The 9,248-nt window shown below is 38.7% G+C and overlaps 1 protein-coding gene across 2 annotated transcripts in view; it reads right to left on the bottom strand.

Moving 5' to 3' along the window:
* The window catches only part of prex1 (phosphatidylinositol-3,4,5-trisphosphate-dependent Rac exchange factor 1), a 216,356-nt gene that overhangs the window by 79,312 nt on the left and 127,796 nt on the right, over positions 1–9,248 (bottom strand). The gene's annotated exons all lie outside the window — the stretch shown is intronic.

Raw genomic sequence — 9,248 nt, 5'->3', positions numbered from 1 at the left:
AGCCATTTAGAAGCACATTTGTGTGTGTTCAGGTGTAAGATTGCGTAACAAACGTACAGATGTAAAGACAACAAGCAGCCAAAGGTACTCAGCTGTCAAGAGCTTTATAAAGAGCATCTGGCACCCTGACTTCCAAAAACTGAACACACGCACGCACGCACGCACGCACGCACGCACGCACGCACGCACACACAACACACACACACACACACACACACACACACACACACGGACCAATGTGTGTGAGTCACTTAGGCTGCGGCCTCATCAGGACAAACATTGAACCATTTTTAATTCATGCACAAAACAATGTTACACAAACGTATCAATTACTGTAAATAACTGCAATATTTCTGTTAGGCACCAACTAAAAAGGCAAATATAAAAAAGTAATTATCTTTTTTTCAGCTGTCTGCACAATATTTTCTTCCTTTTGTGATGCAAATTCATCTCATTTGTCCTCATTGTGAGAAATATTGAGGTAAAACTCCAGAAAGAATCCAGAACAGCAGATCTTTATCATTTCCTCATCGCTCAGTCTCAAGTTGTTGTTTTTACGGGGGATTTTAATCTTCTCTACACATCTAAAAGGGCATCACGGATGATTATCTGGAGAAAAAAATACTATGGATGATGACAGATGACATGTGTATATATAGTTACATATAATAATATATATATATATATATATATATATATATATATATATACATACACACACATGTGTATATATATATATATATATATATATATATATATATATATATATATATATATATATATATATATATATATATACATATATATTAGGGCTGGGCAACGATTAAAAATTGTAATCAAAGTTAATCACACTATTTCTCCGATTAATCGCGATTAACTGCATTGTATACGCAAAGCCCAATAATGAATTCAAAAGTAGTGTGTAGTGCACCTTTATTGGAATATTCTCCCACATGAACAAAAGCGCCAAAACATTTGTTGTGCAAACACAATTTAAATCAGTCATTGTTAAACAGTAGCAGTTAAATAGCATATTTCATGAAAATCAACTCAAAAAATGTAAATACAAACATTTGAGCTTATTGCCACTGCCAGGGTATTTAAGTTATCCTGTTTGTTATGGAAAATAAATATAATCTACATACAAATCTCTGAGCCACAATCATTACATCTGAACAGGCAATTTCTGAGGTAACAGCAGAAACATTTTTTTTTATCAGGGATCTTATGTTTAAAAAACCTATATTATAGGTAGTGGGCTGTTTTAGGGAATTTTTGATCAAATTATCCGTAGTAGCAATATTAATAATGTTGTGTTTATTCTGCGTAGTGCACTTAAAATAATTATGACCATATCTAGGAATTGATATGATGGGAGTTTTCCGATTGTTTGCTTGGTGCTTTGATAAACTGAACGCATATACATGGTACTATATTGTGATGTTATGAGCCAGGGAAAAAAAGAACTACCCTACCCAGCATGCAACAGGAGTGACGAGCATGCGCGGTAGCCCGGTATAGATTGTGTCGCTATGACGGCATCTTGTATGTTGTGATATGCACGCTCTGAAAGCAAACGTTAAGAACTCAGACAACACTCCTCGTCTGCATTATTCATAAATAGACAGACAACACATGTACTCCGCTGCTTCACAGGCCGCTGGATGTAGCGGCAATGTATTCCATGCTAGCTAGCCGGTCTAGCAAGCACACGTCATTCAGTCCAAAACGGCCCGATCTATCCACATTCAGAATTGTCTGGCGGTCGTAAGTGATCCCGGAGTGACCACGCTGTAAGCCAGCCATGAAATTTGCAGAATTGTCCGGTATTTTTGCCAAATGTTCCATCTTTACCAAGAGCCCCTCGACACCGAAGCCCGTCCGGGCGACGCCATCTTGTTAAGAAAAGGCGTTAACAAAATAAAAGCATGTAAACAACATATGCAAATGTGCGATAAAATAATTGTCGGCGTTAATAGATTGATGAGTTAACTCGTAATGAATGCATTAATTTGCCCACCCCTAATATACATATATATATATATATCCATCCATTTTCTACCGCTTATATATATACATACATACATATAAATATATATACACACACACACACACACACACACAACTATACAAATATATATATATATATATATATATATAATGAACATACTAATCCATAAACATACGTGAACATGAACATGTATATATATACACATATACATATATATATATATACACATATATACACACATATACATGTATATATTATAAACATACACATTCATGAACATATGTGAACATGAACATTATATATATATCAATGGTATGGATGATGACAGATCTCTTTTTTAAAAAAGTATTATTTAAACAACATATGTCTGCGATACTTGTTGTTATTGTTTTAAAATGTACTTTCCTAAACGATTTTTGGACTGGCATAACATTTACCAGTGTTTATTTATTTACAGGTATATATTTATCATTGACTTCATACAGTCAGCATGAAACCACAAGCAAACATCATACAAATGTTCATCATTTGAATGCAAAAATGATGGTTTTTTAGTTTTTTTAGGAGTTGTATTAAAATATATTTTTCTAAATTACTTTTTCAAATCCATTATTACATTTTATTAATTGGTATTTAACTATGTGTTTAATTCAACCAAACATTTTATTTTTTTAAATTATATTTTAATTTTATTTAATTTAATATTTTATGTTTTGTAAGTATATATATATTTTTTTTATTTAATAAATGTATTTGTGTCATATTTTTATTTCACTTTAAAAAAAAAATTAATGTTCTTTGATTGAAATTAAACCTTAATTTAAGTCAGTCATATTTTACCTGAATAATATGTAATTTAATATTTATGTAAAATCATAATTTAATGGCACTTTACTATTTTTAATATATTTCATTGAAAATAATGTATATACAGGAGGGGTGTAATGGTACGTGTATTGGTATTGAACCGCTTCGGTACAGGGACCGAACGAGTTTCCGCACGAACATATGAAGTAGCCGCCTAAGCTAAAGTTTTAACAAGCTGCTCCGCTCCGTTCTGTCTCTGTCTCCGACATAGCATCCAGCATTGTCCCACCCACACAACCATGTGATTGGTTACTTATATAACGGTAACAGCCAATCAGCAGTGCGTTTTCAGAGCGGTAACAACCAGTGTGTGTTCAGAGCGCATGTAGTCAGCGCTTCAGCGTCGAGCAGATAGGTGTTTAGCAGGTGAGCAGCGGACTCTCCCCAAATAATAATAAACACCTCCCAGTCAACGTTCTAGAAAAAAACTGCAGCTCACCTCGCTTGCAGTCCTGGCTAGAGGACTAGAGTCCTGGCTAGAGGACCTGCTAATTAACTTTCAACGTAACGTTAGCTCATTTTGCGGTGTGTGTGTTAGCTCATTGTGCAGTGTGTGTGTGTGTGTGTTTGTGTGCGTGCGTGTGTGTGCATGCTAGTGATATAATAATGTAACTGCATCATTAAGCCTACATGAACTCCATGGTGTTCAGGGATGAATAGTCTCTCCTATTGCTGTTGTACTATTTTTTTAGCTATAGTTACATTAATCATTAGTAATGTAGCAGCCTTGTTTGAATGGCAGGGTCCCTGCTATCACATGTTGATAAAAATATAACATTTACGTAATAAAAATCAACTACAGGATTTCCAAATGCTGTAATAAATTAAGCATGATGAGTTGACTTGAAACTGTTTAATGTTGTACTTTTCATATGTAGAAGAAAGGTTTTGTCATTTTATTTAATCTGAGCAACAACTTGCGGCAGTTTAATGTTGATTAACATGGGCAGAATTATTATAGTGTTCCCAATGTTAAAAGGATAAAGCCATGGTTTACAAATTTGGTACAAACCCCGTGTCCATATGAGTTGGGAAATTGTGTTAGATGTCAATATAAACAGAATACAATGATTTGCAAATAATTTTCAACCCATATTCAATTGAATACAAGATATTTGATGTTCAAACTCAAACTTAATTTTTTTTTTGCAAATAATAATTAACTTAGAATTTCATGGCTGCAACACGTGCAAAAGTAGTTGGGAAAGGGCATGTTCACCACTGTGTTACAACACCTTTTCTTTTAACAACACTCAAACGTTTTGGGAACTGAGGAAAATAATTGTTGAAGCTTTGAAAGTGGAATTCTTTCCCATTCTTGTTTTATGTAGAGCTTTAGTCTTTTAAAAGTCCAGGGTCTCCGCTGTCGTATTTTACGCTTCATAATGCGCCACACATTTTCGATGGGAGACAGGTCTGTACTGCAGGCAGGCCAGGAAAGTATGCGCACTCTTTTTTTTTACAAAGCCCCGCTGTTGTAACACGTGCTGAATGTGTCTTGGCATTGTCTTGCTGAAAAAAGCCGGGGTGTCCATGAAAAAGACGGCGCTTAGATGGCAGCATATGTTGTTCAAAAATCTGTATGTATCTTTCAGCATTAATGGTGCCTTCACAGATGTGTAAGTTACCCATGCCTTGGGCACTAATGCACCCCCATACCATCACAGATGCTGGCTTTTGAACTCTGCGTCGATAACAGTCTGGATGGTTCGCTTCCCCTTTGGTCCGGATGACACAATGTCAAATATTTCCAGAAACAATTTGAAATGTGGACTTGTCAGACCACAGAACACTTTGCATTAGTCCATCTTAGATGATCTCGGGCCCAGAGAAGCCGGCGGCGTTTCTGGACGCTGTTGATAAATGGCTTTCGTTTGCATAGTAGAGCTTTAACTTGCACTTACAGATGTAGCGACAAACTGTATTTAGTGACAGTGGTTTTCTGAAGTGTTCCTGAGCCCATGTGGTGATATCCTTTAGAGATTGATGTCGATTTTTGATACAGTGCCGTGTGAGGGATCGAAGGTCACGGTAATTCAATGTTGGTTTCCGGCCATGCCGCTTACGTGGAGTGATTTCTCCAGATTCTCTGAACCTTTTGATGATATTATGGACCGTAGATGTTGAAATCCCGAAATTTCTTGCAATTTCACTTTGAGAAACGTTGTTCTTAAACTGTTTGACGATTTGCTCACGTAGTTGTGGACAAAGGAGTGTACCTCGCCTCATCCTTTCTTGTGAAAGACTGAGCATTTTTTGGAAAGCTGTTTTATACCCAATCATGGCACCTACCTGTTCCCAATTAGCCTGCCTGTTCCAAAAAAGTGTTTGATGAGCATTCTTCAACTTTATCAGTATTTATTGCCACCTTTCCCAACTTCTTTGTCACGTGTTGCTGGCATCAAATTCTAAAGTTAATGATTATGTCAGGTTTGTACCTGACAGTTTGGTCATGTTTTAGTTTTCCCTCTGTGTTTGTTTTGTTTCCTGTCCGCGCTCTTATTTTGTCTTTATTTCCTGCTGTTATCCCTGAGTGCTTTTTCCCCTCAGCTGTGGCTGGTTGGCACCGGGCCACACCTGGTGTCAATCAGCCAGTTGCTATTTAGACCTGCTTGTTCCTCCACTCTGGGCTGGATTATTGTCATCAATACTTGTAGCTCCTACCTGTTACTTGTTTATGTATGCCGTGGATTGCTTTTTGTTCATAGTTCCTGTTTGCTGGATCCTGTTTCCCGTTTTCCAGTTTGGCTGTTCCTGGTTTTTCTTGCTCAATGCCTGCCACCATCTCTGCATTTTGGGGTTCGTCACAAATCCTACCTGACAGAATAATCCGGCCAAATTCGAACCCCGCAGAGATTTTCATGGCGGAGAGGCTTAACAAAGCGCTAGTTTTTATGGCTAATTTGAAGAAAAGTTTGGCCGCTTTTCAATCCCGCTCCCAGCCACCCCTGTCGTCTGTGGGTCTATCTGGGGACGTCTGGGATCCGTTCCTTGGGGGGGGGGGGGGGGGGGGGGGGGCTATGAGTAGCTGTGCAGCTGAGGAGGCAAAGCTACTCCTCACGCAAGTGGCTCTGCAACCCACGGCGCCATCATCTCTGGTGGGTCTGCAACCTACGGTGCCACCACGCACTCCGGTGGGCCAGCAGAGGCCACCACGCACTCCGGTGGGCCAGCAGAGGGTGCCACCATCCTGTCCGGTGGGCCAGCAGAGGGCGACACAATCCTCTTGTCCGCCACAGATGTGGTCGTTCTATGGGCGATCGCCTCGCCAATTGCAGCGGCGTTCAACTCGCCGTCACCACCTGACTCTTCTCCACTGGTTGCGGGGACACCTGGCCTGGCGGCCCACTGCCTTGTCCTCCCTCTACCCTCCCTTGAATTTGGACTGGGGGGGGGGGGGGGGGGGGGGGGGGGGTAGTTTTCTAGAACGTCTGGTATCCGTTATGGGAAGGGGGGCTACTGTCAGGCTTGTCCCTGACAGTTTGGTTTTGTTTTAGTTTTTCCTCTGTGTATGTCCTTGTTTCCTGTCAGAGTTTTAATTTTTGTCATTTCCTTCTTTTCTCCCTGAGTACTGTTTCCCCTCAGCTGCGGCTGATTGGCACCTGGCCGCACCTGGTGTCAATCAGCCTGCTCGTATTTAACCCTGCTTTGTCCTCCAGTCAGATCTGGATAATTTTCATCAATACTTGTCGCTCCTGCCTGTTACTTGTCGCTGTTCCTGTATGCCGTGGACTTCTTTTTGTTCCTAGTTCCTGTTTGCTGGATCCTGTTTCCCGTTTTCCAGTTTGGCTGTTCTTAGTTCCTGGTTTGTGTCTTTTCTTTATTTTTACTTTTGGGCATTCAATTATGTTTTATTGCTCAATGCCTGCCACCATCTCTGCATCTTGGGGTTCGTCACAAATCCGACCTGACAGATTATATGCAAAAAAATTTTTTTTTATCAGTTTGAACATCAAATATGTTGTCTTTGTAGCATATTCAACTGAATATGGGTTGAAAATGATTCGCAAATAATTTTATTCCGTTTATATTTACATCTGACATAATTTCACAACTCATATGGAAACAGGGTTTGTAAATAAATAACCCCACAATTAATATTTTTGTTGTTTTCTTACGGTACCGAAAATGAACCGAACCGTGACCTCTAAACCGAGGTACGTACCGAACCAAAAATTTCTGTGTACCGTTACACCCCTAATATACAGCATGTTAAATCATGATCAATTGCATGATTTAATTCAAGACAAATATATTTTATCAAACTGTATTTCAAAGTCACAGTTTATTTATAAAGTTTTTCAAAAATACATTTTTATGAGGGGCTTCACGGTGGAAGAGGGGTTAGTGCGTCTTCCTCACAATACGAAGATCCCGCAGTCCTGGGTTCAAATCCAGGCTCGGGATCTTTCTGTGTGGAGTTTGCATGTTCTCCCCGTGAATGCGTGGGTTCCCTCCGGGTACTCCGGCTTCCTCCCACTTCCAAAGACATGCACCTGGGGATAGGTTGATTGGCAACACTAAATTGGCCCTAGTGTGTGAATGTGAGTGTGAATGTTGTCTGTCTGTGTTGGCCCTGCGATGAGATGGCGACTTGTCCAGGGTGTACACCGCCTTCCGCCCGATTGTAGCTGAGATAGGCGCCAGCGCCCCCCGCGACCCCAAAAGGGAATACGCGTTAGAAAATGGATGGATGGATGGCATTTTTATGAGGTTATATATATACTTTTTTTTATTTAATGCAATGTTTTTGTTACATAAATGTACATTTTTATTCAATTTTATTGAAATTAAATGTGGTCTAATTCAATAGAAACCAAATTTTTACTTAATTTTATTTTCATTGAACATTTATTTTATTTTATTTGAACACGTGTTTTATTAAATTGCATTTTAATTGTATAATTACTATACTATTATGCAATTATTATCATAATTAATTATATTTTCATCAGTTTTTTTTTCTTATTTAATAAATGAAAAATATATAATTTAAATAAACATATTTCAATTGTCCCGTTGTTTATTTAAGCACTGATTTCACAGGTGATTAACGAGCATTGGCGGAGGTTGCGCATTGTCTTTTGAAAGTGAACATGAAGAAACTAATGCCTGATTTCAAAATGAAGGTGTGCTCCTGACTCATCCTTTCGTAATCTGGTTTGTCGCCAGAACAGGAGCAGGAATGTGACGATGAAGAAAATGAAGAGCAACAGAAGTGCTGACCAAGTAGAAAACTGCAAGGAGAAAACGTCCCCCTCCCTGAAAGAGGTCACGGGCAACAAGTGAGGATGGAGCAGATGATGGTGAACAACATTCAAAGTGAGACTTTCCGACATGTAGTGGGTGGAGACGACTGTTGTGGGTCAGTGCGAGAACATGCAGCGTCGCGCGGCAAAGATAAGCCAGCTCTGATGTTTACGTTCAACATGATTATGAGGTCACATGACCACCTGGGGTAAAAGATAACTGAGCTCAAGACGAGCGGATGCCATCACCAGAAAAAGACATTTCGGTTTGTAACAAACTTCTATCCAGTTGCGATCATTGCAATTAAGTGAGTTAACTATGGTCACATATGTTAATCTTCGCATATATTTATGTTGACATATGTTTATGTTCATATTTGTTTATATTCACATATGTTCATGTTGACGTACATTTATGTTGACATATGTTTATGTTCACATGTTCATGTTGACGTATGTATATGTTGACATATGTTCATGTTCACATGTGTTTATGTTCATGTATGTGAAGTGAAGTGAATTATATTTATATAGCACTTTTTCTCTAGTGACTCAAAGCGCTTTACATAGTGAAACCCAATATCTAATTTTTACATTTAAACCAGTGGGGGTGTCACTGGGAGCAGGTGGGTAAAGTGTCTTGCCCAAAGACACAACGGCAGTGACTAGGATGGCGGAAGCGGGGATCGAACCTGCAACCCTCAAGTTGCTGGCACGGTAGGTCTACCAACCGAGCTATACCGCCCCATATGTTAATATTCACATATGTTTAAATTGTCATATGTTCATGTTCACATATGTTACTATTCACATATGTTTATGTTAACATTAGGGGTGTAACGGTACACAAAAATTTCGGTTCGGTACGTACCTCGGTTTAGAGGTCACGGGTCGGTACAGTAAGATATCAACAAAATATAAATTTTTTGGTTATTTATTTACCAAATCTGTAAACAATGGCTTTATCGTTTTAACATTGGGAACGCTATAATAATTCTGCCCACGTTAATCCACATTATACTGCCTCAAGTTGTTGCTTTAATTAAATTAAATGAAAAAACCTTTCTTCTACATATAAAAAGTTTAACATTAAACAGTTTCCATTGAAACTGTTTAATGTC

The sequence above is a fragment of the Nerophis ophidion genome, linkage group LG27 (assembly GCF_033978795.1).
Source record: "Nerophis ophidion isolate RoL-2023_Sa linkage group LG27, RoL_Noph_v1.0, whole genome shotgun sequence".
Classification (NCBI taxonomy): domain Eukaryota; kingdom Metazoa; phylum Chordata; class Actinopteri; order Syngnathiformes; family Syngnathidae; genus Nerophis; species Nerophis ophidion.
This window is presented reverse-complemented; position numbering and strand designations above follow the sequence as displayed.